Raw genomic sequence first — 19,067 nt, forward strand, 5'->3', positions numbered from 1 at the left:
CTGGGATAGTTATCTCTCCTTTAGGGGAGAGGGGGTGAAGTTTGCACTGAACCTGTCTGCCAGTATGTTGGCAATGTCTGTGGGTTCAGTGATTTTTGTATCATTTTGGACTAATTCTGAGCATATCTGTGAGTTTCCACCCAGGTTCCTAACATAGCTGAAAAAGGCCTTATGATTGTCCTTTGAATCCATGGCAATTTTTCTCTCAAAATTGGCCTTAGTTGATTTTATGAGTGCTCGTATTTTTTACTAATAATGATCAGGGTGACTTCCCTTTTATGGATTTTGTTCTATCATGTAATAGCTTTCTCCTCTTATTGTAAAGTTTGTTAATGGCTGGGGTCCACCAGACTGGATGTTTGCCCTTTGTGGAAAGAGTCTTGGTTTTATTTGGGATTGCCTGATCCATGCAGTCCTGGAGGTGTTCATAGAAGGCATTTGTAAGGGCTTCCGAGCTTGGGTTGTGGTTTCCTCTGACTCAGGGGCCTTGAAGGATACCACACCAGTCTTGAGTAGTGTGAAGTTTGCTTTAGAGAAGTTCTTCACTATGGTCTTTTTGTTTGGGGTGGGGGCGGGATGTGGATTTCCAGTGAGATTAGTTTATGATCAGATCTCACCAATGAGGGATATACTTCCGTGTGGAGCATTTTGTCCCCATGTTTGTGACAATGAGATCTAGTATATTTTCTCCTCTCGTGGGAACAGTGACTAGCTGTTCCATGGCATTTGAATTTATGAACTCCAGGAACCGTTGGGCTAGAAAGTTAGGGCTTGAGTAATGTTCCCAGTCTATATTCGGTAGTTGAAGTCACCCAATATGATGGTGTTTGGAGATACATTTATACCCTCCAGTGTCTTCAGGAAGGCTTTGTGGGGTTCCTGAGTTTGAGAGGGTGGCCTGTAGCATGCTACAATTTGTAGAGCAGTTTTGCCTATGGTTAGTTGCACCTGGATGGTTTCGAAGCTTCATGCGTTGCCACCAACCTGGAGGTGTGAGTATCCTTTATGAATATGGATACACCCCTCCTTTGTGGAGTGGTCCGGTTTTGGGGCCGGAACGCATGATATGAGGTAAAACCTAATAGTGCCGGGTGCTCTCAGGAGCCTTGAACCAGGTTTCAGTTACAGCACAGACATCGATGTTCTCCATACTGAGAAGGGCCTCGAGTGCGTGCATTTTGAGATTTAGACTTCTGGCATTGAGCAGCATTACCCTCAATTTCTTCCCATTTTTGTTTTCTAGGGTGGTAGGTTTAGAATTTGAGCCTTGCCTAAAAAGGCACTATGGGGTGGCAAGAGCCTTAGCCAATATCCGAATCCCAGGGTGACAGGTGCAAGCCGTCCCTTGCGAAGCAGCGTGGCTTGTCAAGCATGTCATCCCAGGCAGACAGACACTGGATCCCCTTTGAATGACACCAGACATTAAGCCAATTGTTAAAGCTGATCATCTTGTCTCTATATTGTGGCATCATTCTTGGTGAAGGAAGGATACTGCTCAGGGTTAGGGTCATACCTGCCTGGGCTACATAATCAGAGAGCTCCTCTATGTCTCTTTTCATGTAGTCCAGGGAGGTACTTCTCAGGTCGTTCACACCAGCGTGGACAATGACTGTGTCATATTTGTACTTGCCGTGGAGTGACCCGAGTGCTTGTGTTATGTGGCGGATTCTAGCACCCGATAGGCAGCTTACTGTGACCCTCTCCTTGTTCAGCCTGGTGAGTGGGACGTCAGTGTGTCTGACTATGGAGTCACCTATGACAAGTATGTTTGGTGTTGTATTTGGCCTTAAGGGCTGTGACTGCTTTGCACAAATCAGAGAACTGGCTCTACCAGATGTTGCATTGGTGCATATATGCCCATGGTCATATGCAATGCTGCTACCTGAATGTGACTGATGTCTGCTAGGTAAGCTCTCCTAATGAATATACCCAAAATCATGACCCCATAGCTTGCCACGTCTGGGTGTAGACACCTCAACCACTGATGGAGCAGTGGAAGTAATGCCTTAATGGGAGCATGGTGGAGCACAGCCACATCAGTTAACATCAGACGATGTGGCTGACCTAAGTCCATGTGGGTATCATCCCCCTTCCAGTAAATGTTCCAGCACAGGCACAGCCCATTCCAATGTGTCATTCATCTGATCCACTGAATCGGCAACATAGTGGAGGCAGTCACGCATGTCAGCTTATGCCACATCTCTAACCCTAAGTATTTCTTTGGAGGCCATACCGAAGCATGCTAGCACCTCTATGACAACCATAAAAATATGTCAAGTGGCATGGAAAGACACACTATGATCAGGGGGAGAATGGACAGCAGGCCTCGTCTGAGTACCCTTAACAACACTCCTGCATGGCACCTCAAGGACACTTTGGCTATGGACAGAGACAACAAGCACTGAAGCCATAGTAGCCACACTACCCTGATCAAGTGTCAAGTGTCTCACTCTCCACCTATCCAACATCTGAGGGCTCACTGGAATAGGTTTGCATAGGCCTACTGGCTGTGCCCAAAGGAAATGTAAGTGATGGTGGAATGTCAACTTCAGTGTCAGATTCAACCTCTGAACAACTCAACTGTGTTTCTGTTTCACCACCATCATCATCAGAATCTGCCAATACTCTGACATCAGGCAGTCCAACACTTCCACTGTCATGATCACCTGTGATAATAAGCAACAAATATAGGAAAGAAATTAATATCTACGCTACTACAATTTAATATATGCTAATTAACACTGTAGTCACTATCACAGATGGTTCAGCAATACACACACACAATACTGACACCCACCTCACACATGCAGCTAAATGCATAGTTATGTCAAATGCTCATCATTACTGAAATAAAAATATTGCCAAAAGGCTTGGATAATCACAACATTCTCATAGCCACTGAAGTGATGTTTGCAGGCATTGGGATGCTTTGATGACAAAACACAAAAGAATGATACTACACATAAATATCATATAAATAAAAGTCCTGCTTACATATAACATATATTACTAGTTTTTAAATATTACCCACTGGAGAAACACAAAACTTGGTTGTAATATATCACAGTCATACACTAACCAAGGTTTGATCAAGAACAAGGACTAACAAGAGCAAACTTAATCTCTGTAAAAAAAAAATCTTATGGTCTCAACAATTTGCAGCTTAAAGTTTTGAAACATCAAGCTTGTGAAGGGAATCCATGTATAAATATATATATATATATATATATATATATATATATATATATATATACACACACACACACACACACACACACACACACACACACACACACACATATATTCATACATTATTTTTTTCAGTACCATGAGAGCAATTCTAGCATGCAATTGCAAAATTCCATCATACCTTAACAAGATCAGTTGTCTTCTGTGCAGATAAATCCAAAGTAATAGCAATATTTTGTGTTATCCACATATACAAGTCTCCCCTCCTTCAGGTTCCTTAGCTGCACAGTTACCTTTTAATAGTGGAAATTCAGGTTTGTGAGCATAGTGAAGAATAAATTGAGGTGTGAACTCATTAGAATTGCTGACTCTCAAAATGTTGGCTTTATTTAGTAGGTAAACATTGTGCAGGCACTCCCTCAGTGTTAGTTACTAATGGACTGCAACTGTGAATGATTACTGGTAGGGAGAAGGAAAACCCAACAGCAACTCCATTACCTGCAGTGGGTGTGTCACCCAGGTTAGATTTGCAAAGTGTAGAAGTAATCACATTATGGTTTTATATGTAAGTAGGCAGCACACATTTTTCAGTTTCTGTTCACTAATATCCAAACTCTCTTATCTTTGTTGAAAACTATATATTATTGCCATTTAGTATTCTCATAAATTTTATGGACAATGATTTATAGACAGCATGTCTCAGATTACTGCTCAATTAAGAGAAGAATGAGCACCATTCAAAGATAAGACAGAGCTGTCTTGCAGCAAACAATAGTCATAAATGGTTGTGTGATCACTCATTGCAGCAGATCTGAAATCAACACATGTACAAACAACTGAGAGTGTCTAAGTGTCATTTGTCTTTGTAATACTGTGGATGAATTAGGACTTGCTTATATAAAAAACATTTCATTCCTTCTGCAAAGCTGTTTCTGTGGCAAAGAGGGGTAAGGCACCCTTACTGTGCTTTGTAGGTTCATTTTTGTGACAGTTCAAATCCAGACTTGTGTAAAAAATATTTAATGTGTGCTAACATTTCTTTTGCAATGTTTATTGTTTTTTGATTATTATTTTTTTTAATATCACTATTTGTGTGGTCCATGGCTATGATCAAATATTGGGAAATGGATAAATAAAATACATTTCCTGTAATGTACTTCTGTGATAAAGATTGCTTATACTACACCTATGAATCACATGTGTGTGTAGCACACCTACTAAACATAGTGAACTACACAGTATACACTATCTGCAGATGAATGCTCAAGTCTCCAATTTGTCTTTTAAGGGTGAAACTTAATAAACACTGCTCATAAGGATAAAACAAGGTGAGCTTTGCCTAACACATTTATGTGTCACTTAACTTCATGCAAACCTGGCCTAAGCAGACTAAACACCTGCAAATAGTAGTCAATTTCAAAATGGATACATTGTTGCATATTTTTTCTTGCCATTGTGCAAGTACACAATGTGGTGTTGCTCTGAGGTTAGCAACCTTTCTCAACACCTGCAGGTCTAGAACAACTGCAGAGAGGAAGCAGACAGTAAACAATTTCAGAACAGACACATTGTATCCTCTTTGGTTTGCCATCACACAAACATGGTAAGAGGCATTGCATGACAGTCAACAAACATAATTATTAATGAATATGAAAATAATATACAGTTGTTTCTTAACTGTTCCTGTGGCAACATATGTAAGTACAGGGCTGCATTATAGGCGAGTCTGGGTTTTAATCCAGCAAAGTCCAAAGATCTATTCCTGTTGTGCCAGTTACTTTATATTAAAATGAAAATGATAACAATAATCAAGCATAGAAATAACTGTCTACAGCTGGTGCATTGAGCATACACCAGATATCAGATATATATTAAGTGTGTGTGTGTGTGTGTGTGTGTGTGTGTGTGTGTGTGTGTGTGTCTAGTCAAAAGAGCATAACTGTGTATCCTGCAGTCATCAGTATAATCCCATGGAGTACCAACATTTTGACAGCTGTACATGCCTACAGAAACATTTAATTCAGGCCTCAGAACATCTTCTCTCAAACATCTAGTGATGATGTCATCCATTATAAATTATACAATGGAATTGTAAAAGCCAGACTTTTGCTGAGTTGCTTGCATTTAATATTACATTCTCTAGTTGGTGTATTTAGTTAGGTAAGGGTTCTGTTCTCACTGCAGTCAACTGGTCTGTGCATGTGTTTGTTCAGTTGGTTGTTGTCCAAGATACTGTTTTACACCTACAAGCGGAACACTGCTATTACCATCCTCTTCTCACCAGGCACTGTTGATGTCATCATTTATGAAGTGTTGTCCGACACTCTTCAAGTCAGACTTGTGCTGTGGCATTTGTGTTAAATATTGATTTCACTAGTCAGTGCAACTAGGTGGGGGTTCTGTTCTCACTGCAGCTAACTGGTGTGTGTGTGTGTGTGTGTGTGTGTGTGTGTGTGTGTGTGTGTGTGTGTGTGTGTGTGTGTGTGTGTGTGTGTGTGTGTTCATAGGATCACAGAAAGTTACCAGGCTATTGATCTTGAGGCTCTTGTGAGCCTAGCCAAGAATTTAGCCTATGTTCTGCCAAGTCAACACCCGATGCCCCTGCCAGCAGGGACACAAGTGGAATCCCAGGGGTGTACTTTTTTCCCATTCAGTTATCCAAGGTGTAATTAAAAAGGGATAAAGCAGTACTCTGCTTGACATGTAGAGGGAGTCTATTCTACCAAAGGGGGAGTCTCTGGGACACAAATCTGTCCCGCAAACAAGTCCTATTGATGTCATGTGTGCAAGTTACTTGAGTGGAGCTTGACTTGCAGATATGCAGCAGTCCCATCAAGGCGGGGTCTGAGATTGCTTTGTATGCCAGACACAGGTCTCCTCTGAGGAGTCTAGCTGCTGCATGTGCTTTGTGAGGTACATGGCAAAAGGGGTGTTGTACTCAATACTCGGTCTTATAAGGGAAGAATTCAGGGATGTTATGACCTCCTTGTCTCTAGATGAGGTACCCATCTTAATGAGGTGGGCCATGTACAAAGCCTTCCATACTCTCTACCATTCACTTTAAACATGTTTGTATGCTTTGTCATTTCTTTTCATCTCTTTTGCATTTATATTGCAATTTTATGCTCATGTAATTTGTATGTTTTATTCTGTTACATTTATGGAAGGTTTCTCTCCAGGACTCTGGCTGAAAATGGACACTTGCTGTCCAACAAGACTAACCTGGATAACAAATGTTAAATAAATAAAACAGAGGCAATATGATGGTTAAAAGTCAGGTTGCATGACTGATTGCATGCTTAGGACCTTGCATCAATGTGATAATTTGTGGGGACATCACTCTCCACAAAGGGGATTATGATGCATTTTTTGGCATTCAGTTTGAGGCCATGTTTCTGGCACCAGTCATTTGTTTGAGTGAGACCATCTTGGATGATGTCCACATCACTAGGGGAACTGATGACAGTGCCCAGCTTACAGTCATCTTCAAACTTGGTCACCAGAGCCCACTGGTTTGGGCTACCCCCTCAGAAGTGTATATCCCAAACAACAGAGGCCCCAACACTAATCCCTGGGGTATACTGTTCATTATGGGTCTACTGCTTGAAGTGGCCTCCCCTATTTTGACTAGGTTGGTTCTATCAGTAAGCCAGGTTGCTATCCATCTGGTAACATATGGACTGATGCCTAGTTGAGAGAGTTTATTTATTATACCTGAGTGGGGAATAGTATCAAAGGCTTTGGCCAGGTCAAGGTAGGTGGTGTGCACAATTCTCCCCTCATCCATGCCTTTAATGACTTTCTCAAAAAATTTGACCAAATTTAACAGGCATGACCTTCCCTTGATGAAACCAAACTGTGTGGGATCTAGTGTTTGGTGGTTGCCAATGTCCTTGTTAATGAGGTCCATGATAATCCGTTCCATGGCCTTGCAGATCAGGCTAGTTAGGATGATGGGTCTACAATTTCCTGGATTGGTGGACACTCCTTCTTTGTGCAGATGGATGACAGTGGCTGTCCTCCATTTGGCTGAGATGAAGCCGGTACTCAGGCTTTGGTGGACTAGGGTGCCGAATGCAGCTGCAAGTTCATGCATGAGTTCATGTAGGATGCAGCTGCCTGGGATGTTATTGGGTCCCATGGAGGCTATATTTTATGTATTTGAGGGGGCAGTGATAACTTGCTCCATAGAGATAAGGGGAGGGGTGGAGGTGCTGAGAATGTCCTGATTTACTGATTTGGGGGACAGAGAGGTGAAGTTTTTGCTGAACCTGTCTGCTAGCAGGTTGACTATATCTACGGCATTTGTGTATGTGGTGTCTTTCACCACCAATTCTGAGCAAATCTGATTGCTTCCTTTGAGATTGCAGACATATGTGAAGAAGGCATTATAAGCGCCTTTAGTAAATGTGGCCAGTTTGGGTTCAAAGTTTGCTTTGGTGGATTTCACTGGGTGCTCTTATTTGCTTGTTCAGGCTAAGGAGAGATTGCCTCCATGTAGGGAACCTGCTCCTTCTTGGTCCTGGTTAACTTTTTTTTCCTTTTATTATAGAGTTTATTTATTGCAGATGTCCACCAGACAGGTTTACTTTTCCTTGAGGAGGAGGATTTTGTCCTGTCAGGTATTCTTGATTCCATGCAGCTATATAAATGCTTGTATAGTACTTTGGTGTAGGTTTGCACATTTATGCCAGTACCTATGGAGGGAGAGGGGGCTGTGCAGCTGTTTTTACCTTCCCTCAAGAGGTTGTAATCAGATTTGGAGAACTGTTTTTTTTTTGGTTTTACCCTAGCTGGAGGGGGTCAGGGGAGATGGTGACTTCTGATTGGATCTTACCAGGGAGGATGACACTGTAGGGATGCTGCAATGTTTACTAATGTTAGTTAATATAATGTCCAAGATATTATCACCTCTTCTGGGGGTGCCGGTCAGCTAGTCCAAAGCATTTGCATTGACAAAATCAAGGAATCACTGGGCATTTGTGTTTTGGCATGAGTAGTTCAGTTAGTTGCATTTAAGATACCATTTTACACTTGCATATGGGACACTGCTGTTGCTATCCTCACCAGACACTGCTGATGTTGTCATTTATAAAGTGTTGTCAGACATGTGCTGTGGGGCTTGCATTAAACACTGAGCTCTCTAGTCAGTGTACTTAGGTACGGGTTCTGTTCTCCCTGCAGTTAATGTGTGTGTGTGGAGGGGGGGCACTGCTATTACCATCTTCTTATCACCAAACTCTGCTTCCTCAGTTATAAAGTGCTGTCTGACATTTTAAAAGTCAGACTTGTGCTGTGGCACTAGCATTACGTACTGTTCTCTGTAAGTAGTTAGGTAGGGGTTCTGTTCTCACTGCAGTCAACTGTGTGTGCATTCAGCAATCACTGTGGTGACAGTTTTTGAATGATATTTGAGTCCACAGCTATGTCAAACCCTTTTCCAAACATCTTGTTGTAGTATAAAATAATGATGTCATCTTGTATAACACATGCTCTGACAATGTTCAAAAGAAACCTGTGCTGTGGCAGTAATATTAATTACTGTGTTTGCAAGCTGCTTTATCTACACAAGTGGGTGTTCTAATCTGACAACAGACAAGGCAATATGCATGTCTATATATACAACTATCACTTTTGCTTCAATTTTACACAGTGATATGACTGCACATCCATGCCCTACACTCCTCCCAACATGTTCTTCTCAGCATACAGTGATGCTATCATACCCATAAAGTGCAGTGCGGCAGTGTTATAGTCAGACATATGTGGTAATGCTACTGTGACATTGCATGGCATTCATATTCTATACCTACACAGATGTAATGTTCAAATCAAGTCCAGTCTACTGGTGTGTGTGCTTGTGTGTGTGTGTGTATGTGTGGGGGGGCTAGTGGTACATTATGTTCATTGTATGATCTTTGGAATAGCTCATTTCACTACCATTTGGGGTATCTTTCATGTAGCCCCATGCATCCCACTTTTTCCCCTGGCCACAAGACATCCTTCCGCAGAGGAGTGGAGGATGTCCCCATGTCAAATATGTATACACACATCATGAAGCAGAGTCCTTCCATGAGGCTCTACAAGCCATCTCCAGACCACTGTATGTGTGACTGCTAATTCTGTTATGGTGTGGTGCACATGTCACTTATGAACAGTGGCAGGGTGTAATGCAATCCAACAAATATATGCATATGCATAACAGTTTTACTATATTTCATAATACAGATATAAGGATTTGTTTTAATTTATTTAATTATTTAGTTAACATGTGTTAATGCAGAAAGTCCGACTTAGAGTGTAGCCAATTTTCAGCAGAGGCCCAGGGAGAAATGCTCCAGATGCATATCATTGAATGTGGGAAGAAACTGGGGCACCCAGAGGAAACCCACACAAATGCAGGGAGAGCATGTAGACTCCACACAGAAGGCACTTTACCTGAGAATCAAAGCAGAAAACCTCTTGCTGTGAGGCAACAATGCTACCATTGCACCACTTTGCCATTATATCTTACAATAATGGCTAGGATTTCATGTGATATTGGTCATTAGCCTAATAATGTCCTAATACCCTATGAACAGGTGACTTATCAATGTTGCTGTCATTGACATGTGCTATATTGAGGTGTGGATGTACAGTATGGCTACAAGAGGTTATTACAATCTGTGATGTTAACTAATATATTGATGGCCATTCATGCTTCTTCTGTAGCAGCTATAGTAACATGTCCCCTGAGAACTGCTGGCATGTTATAATACATGTTTATGTATATTGTTGGCATATTAGGACACATGTTGCTGTAGTGGAGGAGATCAACCTTCAACACAGTTTACATTCTGCCATCACAGTGACAGTAGTAGTATGGCACAGGAGTGCATATGTCTACACACCATCATTAAATGTTCTGCAAGAGACATCAGTATCAATTCACATTGATTACATGGTCACATAAGTCTTGTCTCGTACACATGTTGTCATGCTGTGATATACACAACCAATGTATCACATGTTTTGATACAATTGCAAACTTGTTGCTACACCCAAGGATTACTGAGGTGGTAACACCATCGTGTGACTATTAGCATTTGAGTCAGGAAATATCCTGCATGAGCCACAGATAACTGATCTCTAATGTGTCATGATATGGCATCAGACCACTCAAACAGGGCTTGCCCATGAAGCACATATAGGACTATGTTGTGAAATTGATGTAAGTACGTGACATTGGTATAGTTGTATGACTGTATACCTAGTACCAGTGTTGGAATGTGATGAATAACCAAGGTTGTATTTGTAGGTCTTTTCCCAAATCATTTATTTAAATAAATGTGAAATGTTGTGGAATATATAACTAAGCACAGATCTTTATGTGGATGCCACCAGACATACCCAACTGGAGGAACCAGACAATCCGCTAGCTGATAGTCTGTAACACATAACTCCCTGTCACCGCTAGCCATCAGGCAAAGCATACATGCAAACATTACTGAGTTTCTGTTCTAAGGAGGGCAGCTCATCTCTGTGCTATGTGCTGCTAGTCACACAGAATCAATGAGCCCTGACAACATCACAGTTTGCCTATAGTGTGACTCAAAACATGGACCTACCAGACACAGTTGGATCCATACTTCAACACAGCCTCTAGACGGTGTACATCAACATGCATCCTTCTGATAGGGGGGAGAGGGTCATCACCTGATGCATGGAGTTATACTCCCATCTCGATTCTCCTCCTCTGTGAGATAGACCTAGAAGTCACCATGAACCTTTTCTAAAAGGACACAGGTAATATCCCAACTGTGCATGAAAGACATGTGATTTGTTCAGCTTGTATTGTGTCTGTTACATCTGTCCAATGTCCTCAAGAAGGTCAACAAGAACATGCATGATGACAACACTATCATCTTATGTAACTTGACCTGGTCAAGATATTTGAAACAGATTCACACTAAGGTATTACTGAGAAACTGTCATATGTGGACACACACACCTGTATAAACAAGTGGGTAGACCACTGAATCACATACATGACAAATAAATGTGTCGATGTGTGTGAAGTGACCTCTATTTTGAGTCCAGTGATCAGGTCCTTACCTCAGGGCTCTGTGCTAGGCCCTTTCCTGTTCATTATTTAAGTCCCAGATGTCAAGCATGATTTACACATTATTTGTCCAACAAGCTTTATCGAGGACTGCAGATTGTGGTATTGGTGTCATACAGACAATATCAACACCCACTCAGCCAAGGAGACTCAGTAAATGAACAAAAAGCAAAAAGCAAATACACAAGCTAATTATAATATACGCAGCACACCCCTATGAGCAGAACAAGTGGTATGTGACCTGTGTACTCAGGTAGATTGTGTCCCCACAGTGGTGACTACTCCTTGTATGTAATGCAACTCCTGAGTAAGTGCAGGATATTCACATCAAAGAATGTTATAATTCCATAGTTCTCAGCCCTCATCACACCAATAACTGAGTACAATGCACACATTTTTAAGTACCTCACAACACATCTTCCAGGGATGAGTTACTCAAGTGTACCACATTTCCCACAGTGTGCTCCCACACTTCTTTTTGTCCATACCTAAGTATTATTTTTGTTGCATAAACATTAGTGGTTGATGGTGCAGAACCCCCATCAAGGTGTTATACAAGATGCATGTGTGATACGTGTTTCTGTGACACACACACAAAATACATTCATGACAGTGTGGATGGTGATATATATATATATATATATATATATATATATATATATATATGTATATATGTATATATATGCCATGGACACCTACCAACTATCCAGGAGTGATAGTAATCTCAAATACAGGTATAACAGTGTCCCTCCTAACACCTCCAGTAGATATTAAAGTTTGAGGAAGGTGTACTTGATTCCCCTCATAGATTGCTGACAAATCATAATAGTTGAACAAATATGTTCTTGCAGAATCATCTATGCTCACTCACAATCACATATGTTATGCCAAAGACATAGGTTTTCTGGTTATTATTATTCTAAAATTGTTCACAATTGTCCGTGCTTCTGTATACTGTTGTCCATTAGCCTCTTACTATGTGTCCTACTTGGCTGAGACCTGTGTCGCCACTGGCAACTCATTTTTCACAGCTTCACAATATGCACCTAACCCGTGTTGTATATACCATCCCTGATAGATGTCCTCTCCATTGTTCATGTCAGGATGCTTATATTGCAAAGAATCTTCTCCATTGATATGTCACCTTCTGTAACCGTCACAAAGTATATAATAATTGTGCAGTCCATACTGTTTCATGTCGATATGTGATTAGTGTTCATGCTACAGCCATCTTCATTGACATGCCCTCACCTGCCGTACATTACTATGTTTCACTTATCCTCTTCCCCGTGTTCATTCCTACAGTTGATCTGCATGTCTCTTTTCAATACACACACTTCCCCTGACTATTTATTTATAATGCAGTATATGTAACCTTACTGATCATTTGCACAACTTTTATTTAGTATGCCTGAAACCGCTTTCAACAATACTCTGCACTGTATACACTTTCATATAATGTGTTGGAACTATACATATTGCTTTATTAATGACCGTGGTAATTATTGTGGCATTCCATGCAATTCTGCAGACCTTGTTTGCCTGCAGATAAACAGGTTTGCACGTCTTCTGGTGTCCATGTTATTTTACACTTTTTTCTGGCCAGCAACCCTGTCACTGACCATGAAACCTCACTTGTTTACATTTAAACGTGGTGCATGGCATGCATATGTAATTAGCCCTGCTGCTCTCAGCAGAAACACGTAAACACCATGTAGGCTTCGCACTAAGCATACAAAGAGTTTATCGAATCCCCAGGACTATGTTTTCTGTTTGTTTAAATGTTTCTCCATTTTCCACTGTCCTTGTTTTGGCATACTATTTTGCATAAATTTCAATCCATAATTTTTACAATCAACCTAAGACTTCTATCTTTAGTTCTGCAATGTTTTTCCTTAAGTGAACATTCTATGCCAGTACAATTATTACACTTTTAATAAATTTTCCATTCTAATATCTAAATATACAGAAAGACATTTATTCTGTGAGGTTCATCTAATCTAATTCCCTTTTCTTTAGCCTTTTACTGCTTAAAGCAATGCATCACATCTCTTTTGTCCCTTGGTTTACATTGATTGTTATAATACAGATATGTTTTATAGAACAACAATTACAGATTACGAGTATAAAACTACATAAAATCTTTTACAATCAATGCTTACCTAAATCCAGTATAATAAAGAGACATTATCTAAAATCACACTTCCTGTAGGCTGGGGAACTTTGCTGCACTGATTTCAAACTATACAGTTGCTTTAATTTTGTTAACCAATTTAAAATGACAAAGACATCTAATTTTGATTAAAGGCTCCTATGACAACCTATTTTCATACTTTAATATATCATTTTTATTTTCTCCAAACATTTGATTTAGCACAGTGTCTTCCAGCTTTATAGAATTTGGTTAAGTCAGGCAGTGTAGCATAATACTCTAAGCTCGCAAACAATGAACTACTACTTACTCCATCACAGACTACCTATAAGAGATGCAAATATTCAACATAGAACATGTTTTCTATTTCACACAGGCTAAGCCTGGAACTGATGTAAGTAACTAATAAATACATAAATTAAGATTGGGCATCAGTCTTACAAAAAGACACAGTCTGTGAGCAACATTCACCTCCACAGCACCCCACACAAATACATAGATGATTGCCACATGCTGACATATTAAAAATATCATTAAGCCTCCAAGGATAAACAGGGCTAGGTATCAGCAGAAAGTAAACACCATAACGAATACTGCCATGTGCATGCCTAAAAGTCTGCAGGTAAAACATACCCCAAACCTGCTATGCTTAAACATTCCCCTAAAGAAAATGTATTTGTGATCAGTGCATCTATAGTGAGGCACACGATTCCACTTTTACAAGGCTGGGAAAAAATCGGGTGATAGCAAGGTGTCTTTCAGATGCCAATATCTCTGATGTTTCAAAGGCCATCAAGACCCTAAAGACAAACAAGTATGACTATGACATGGTGGTGGGGGTCTCTGTGGGTATAAATAGCCCGGCTTACAAAATCCTGAGAGACAATCCTTGCTTCTCCAAGAATGGTGATGAGATACACAAAAATATATATATATGATTTGTTTCAACAACTGACTGACTACTCAGTGTCATTTAAGGGGGGTCTATTACATAAAAGCATGGGATGAATTGCTATACAAACCCTACTTGTTGCAATGAAGACAGCTTGTACCTTTAATTCCAGTGTTTCTGCATACTGGCCGAAACGTTTGCTGCCTCCATAGTGCTTTTTATGCAGAAACCAGGTAATGGATTTTCCAACCTAATAAAAAAATGAAGAAATAAATAAATGAAGGTGGCACTGTTCAGTGCTAGAAGTCTAAATCACAAATTGTCTGACATGAAGCCTTCCTGCATTTGAACACAGCAACCATGCGTGTGTTATTACTGAAACTTGGATTAAATGTGCAGAAAGAACCCCCTCTATACCATGGTTTTGCATCTACCCTTCATTTAGACATGATGGGAACTGTGTTGGAGAATCCATACTTGTTAAAGAGCACATTGGTCAGATTTCTAGAGTCTTACAAATGAAACTTATTGAGATTAGCCTATAAACAGCTATCAGAACATAGCATGTTATAGAACCCCCTCAATGACCCCTGAAAACCATGTCTGATTTATAAATATTTTGGAGAAACTTCACATAGACAAACTTCCTAATTCTGTGTGACTTAACTACACATCAATAAACTAGGAGAATCGTACCATAAATGTAGGTTATACCCCAAAATTCATTGATTTCATCAGCAATAATTCATTGGATCAGCTATTAAAACAACCCACTAGAGGACAAAATTTTCTTGACCTGTTTCTTACAAATATAACATCTATAGACCCTATGACACTTGTATACCTGTCCCCAGTCAAGTCTGACAACACACTGGTCACTTCTCCTTCACAATCCCTAAACCATCAGATACAGAAATGATAGGATTGAAATACTTTGAATGTACAAGCCTGCTACAATTTGAAGTATAACTATAACTCACAAAATATTGACTTGGCTAATAAATTATACTCTGACTGAGAAAACTACATTAATCTGATAGTCCCTATCAGAAGTAAACAAAATGGGAAGACAAAGACCAAACCAGATGGGTGATCCATATGCATGAATACGTAATACAATAAAAGGAAACAAATACATACATAATACAATACATACATAATACAAGAAAAGGAAAAAAAAAAGATTTTTAGTATATGCAGAAAAATGTATTTGGTAGAGTGCTCCGATTTTAAATTGTAAATCTTTGTCTGCTGTAATTTGTCATAAAACAGCTCTGACTTCAAAACATCCTGGAGCTGGTCATAGTCAAATCAGACCTGAGGCAGATAACCCTTCAGTCTAGAACTAGTGCATTCTTTTTAAAAGAATTCGACACTGTGCACTGTTGATGATGTTGCAGGGGTAAGTATGGCTCTACCTGGGGATATGGTAAACAACATATTTACTTTCTGCATGTGTGTACATAAATGTTTACGCATGTACGAGCATGTTTGCATGTTTGGGTGTGGTTTTGTGTGTGTGTGTGTGTGTGTGTGTGTGTGTGTGTGTGTGTGTGTGTGTTTGTGTGCGTGTGTGCAAATGAGGTCAAAGAGCAAAGAGTCATGCATACAAGGTTTACCTTCATTTGCTTACTATGTGTATTACATAACACAGTGCCCACACTTCCATTTTTGAGCATTTGCCTTGTAAATACTTTTGTCTTGATGCAGAATTATTGTGCAAAAACACTAAACTGATTTTTTTCTGTTCCTGGGAAACTGCATTTTTCTTATAAATTGTTTTACATTGTAGTCGCTAAATAATGACAAGCTCATGAGTTTCAGAATTCATGTCTTTCAGAAAAAAATGTTTGCTAATGAAAAGCTTATTATTCTAGCAGATTAACTACATAACAGCAATATTTAAAACATGTTACTGATTCTGGGCTTTTGTCTTTGATTCTTGAGCTAAGACGTTGAGAGGGTGCTGGTGGTTGCAGTTGGTTGCATGTGTGTGTGTGTGTGTGTGTGTGTGTGTGTGTGTGTGTGTGTGTGTGTGTGTGTGTGCGTGTGCATGTGTGTGTAAGTGTATCTGTGTGTGTGTCTGTAGAGGGATGTAAACAAAGGGTATAACTCTCAATTGTCCCCAATTTTGCCTCTTATTTTTGGTCTGTTCCTTGAAAATTTGTGGGTTTTTTTTGACAAACTGTTTTGGATTGCTGTCATTAAATAATGGCAGAGATGTGAGTTTCAGACTTAATATCCTTCTGAAAATTCCTGCTAATGCAAAACCTCATATACTAGCAGTTTTCTAAGTATGTAAAGGCAGTACTTAAACCTGTCCATGATGTTTGGTCTATGCACCTAATTCTTGAGCTTAGAAGTTTTGAGGGTATGGGGGTTCACAATGGGCTGCAATATGTGGTTCTGACAACACCAAAATGAAACACATTTGAAGGTGATTATTTTTTCAGTTATTCATTCATCCATTTAATTGCAAGCAAACATCTGAAGTGTATACAGTCATACTAGTGAATTTATGGTTTTGTGTGTGTGTGTGTGTGTGTGTGTGTGTGTGTGTGTGTGTGTGTGTGTGTGTGTGTGTGTGTGTGTGTGTGTGTGTGTGCGTGCGTGTGTTTTGTTTATGTCTAATTATACATTTCAAAGCTTCTATAATTTTATGATGAGCAGGAAGGATAAAGGGATTTTGGAAAAATACAATGGATTTTGTGCAAAAAATGTAAGAGTTTAAAAGACAAAAGTTTGATCAAGTAGCAATACTTTTTTGGAATTCTGCTCTAACTGGATCTGTGTATTGTATAGAACTAAAATAAGCAAATCATTTTTTTTCTGGAGAAGCAAAGGTTCACATTTTAAATGACCCAGATGGACAAGAAAAACTGAGGCTGTATGTGACTTTGTTAGAAACGTTTAAAGCTCTGGTTCTTTTCTAGGCTTAGGAAGCCTTGCTGCATTTATTGATTTAACTGCAGCAGAAATCCATGTTTAGTGAAGGTTCAGTACTTAAATGTTGGACAAAAATTATACAAACTTTATGGTAATTCAAAAACTAAACTATAGTTATGACTGGCATGTATAGCAAGCCAAGAAAACAAGCATATGTGTCTTTTCACCATGCAGTGACATTCATATTTCTGATACAGCTCTCTCTCTCTCTCTCTCTATATATATATATATATATATATATATGTATATATATTTTTATATATGATTATTTTTGTACCTCTAGAGTTAATCATAATTTTATTGGATATACCTGCCAAGAGAGCAAATGTACATTCATGCCCCCAACTCAAGGTGCACAAATTTTTTCATATGCCAAATGCAACTATGAGTTGTATGATTTTCGACCCTCTGATATGGTTTTTGGTGGACCCCTTCTAAGATTTTGAAAGCTGAGAGGTTGAGAAATATGAGCAGTAGTTCTAGCTACTGTATCTGATTCATTCCATTTCTAATCATTAGTGTTTTTTTCAGGTAAGAAGTGATACCTGACTCTCTTCCAATTCTACCATATAGGTTTAATATCCATGGCAATATGCATTCCACTTCCACTAAGAGTGCTCTGATTCCCTTATAACCTCATACCTGCAATAACTCCAACAAACTTTGCACCAACTTTTTCATAACCATCATAAAACATGGATGTCATGATCTACCTCCATTTGGCGCATTATTTTAACTTTTCTCTGATCATACCTTACGTTTATCCTGGTTTGCATTATCGTGCCATATAATACATTTTAAACATTATAGCAATCTCTTCTTATTACTAATAATATCATGCAATGTTTTCAACATGAACTGCCCTTTCATCAATTCGAAACCTTTTTTGCCCATCCATTAGTAGTGCTAACCCCTCCATCCTTTTCTGCCACCCTACACAAATTCATCAGTTGCCTCCAGTTATCTTTTTTTTTTATCAAATTTCTTTTCATTAAATAATTTTTCACAAAATATGCAGAAGAAGATAAACAAGACATATGCATGTGGGACAGTTGATGTTAGAGAACGCATACCATAAGCAAGTAATAATAGATATTGCAAACTTTACTAATTCACATTCAAATTAGGTAGAATTACAATTTTGTGTTACTACGAGGATATGCTTATATTATGAGTTATTCCAAGACCTTTTATCATATAGCAGTTCTCTTGTACATTATTTTACAACTGTGAGCAATACTAGAAGTATAACATTAACCTATAGAATGATAGCAATTTACTCTACTATGCCTTATATACATATATACAAATATGTCACCTTAATTATTGTGGTTACGAATCTCAGCTAAGTGATGTGTTTACTGTCTTTATATAATTAGCATTTAACTTACTGTTTATGATAGAATATCAATTACCACTTTGCAATACCTCTGATAGTAGGTTTGGTTCTTCTGACTTTTTGTATAAAGCTTCTTGGCCAATTCATGTTTTTTTTTGCCATGCTTTTATATTCTGACCAGGTTAGTCTTGATCTGTCTAGCCAGTTTTTTTCTATGTAAGCTTTTAATAGGGTGCATAGTGTTATTATAATGTGTTTAGAAAAATTATTATTATTGAATTTGAATCTATGCAGTACAGCTGTCTCCCATGACAACGTGAATTTTGAATAGCCATATTTCTCTAAAAGGAATCTTAGTGAGCACCATAGTTTATAAACTGTTTTGCAGCTCCCAAATACATGGAGGATATCTGCCTCTTTATTAGGACAGAAAGCAATAGGGTGACTT

This window comes from Protopterus annectens, chromosome 2.part1 (genome assembly GCF_019279795.1).
Source record: "Protopterus annectens isolate FY-2018-M chromosome 2.part1, PAN1.0, whole genome shotgun sequence".
Classification (NCBI taxonomy): domain Eukaryota; kingdom Metazoa; phylum Chordata; order Ceratodontiformes; family Protopteridae; genus Protopterus; species Protopterus annectens.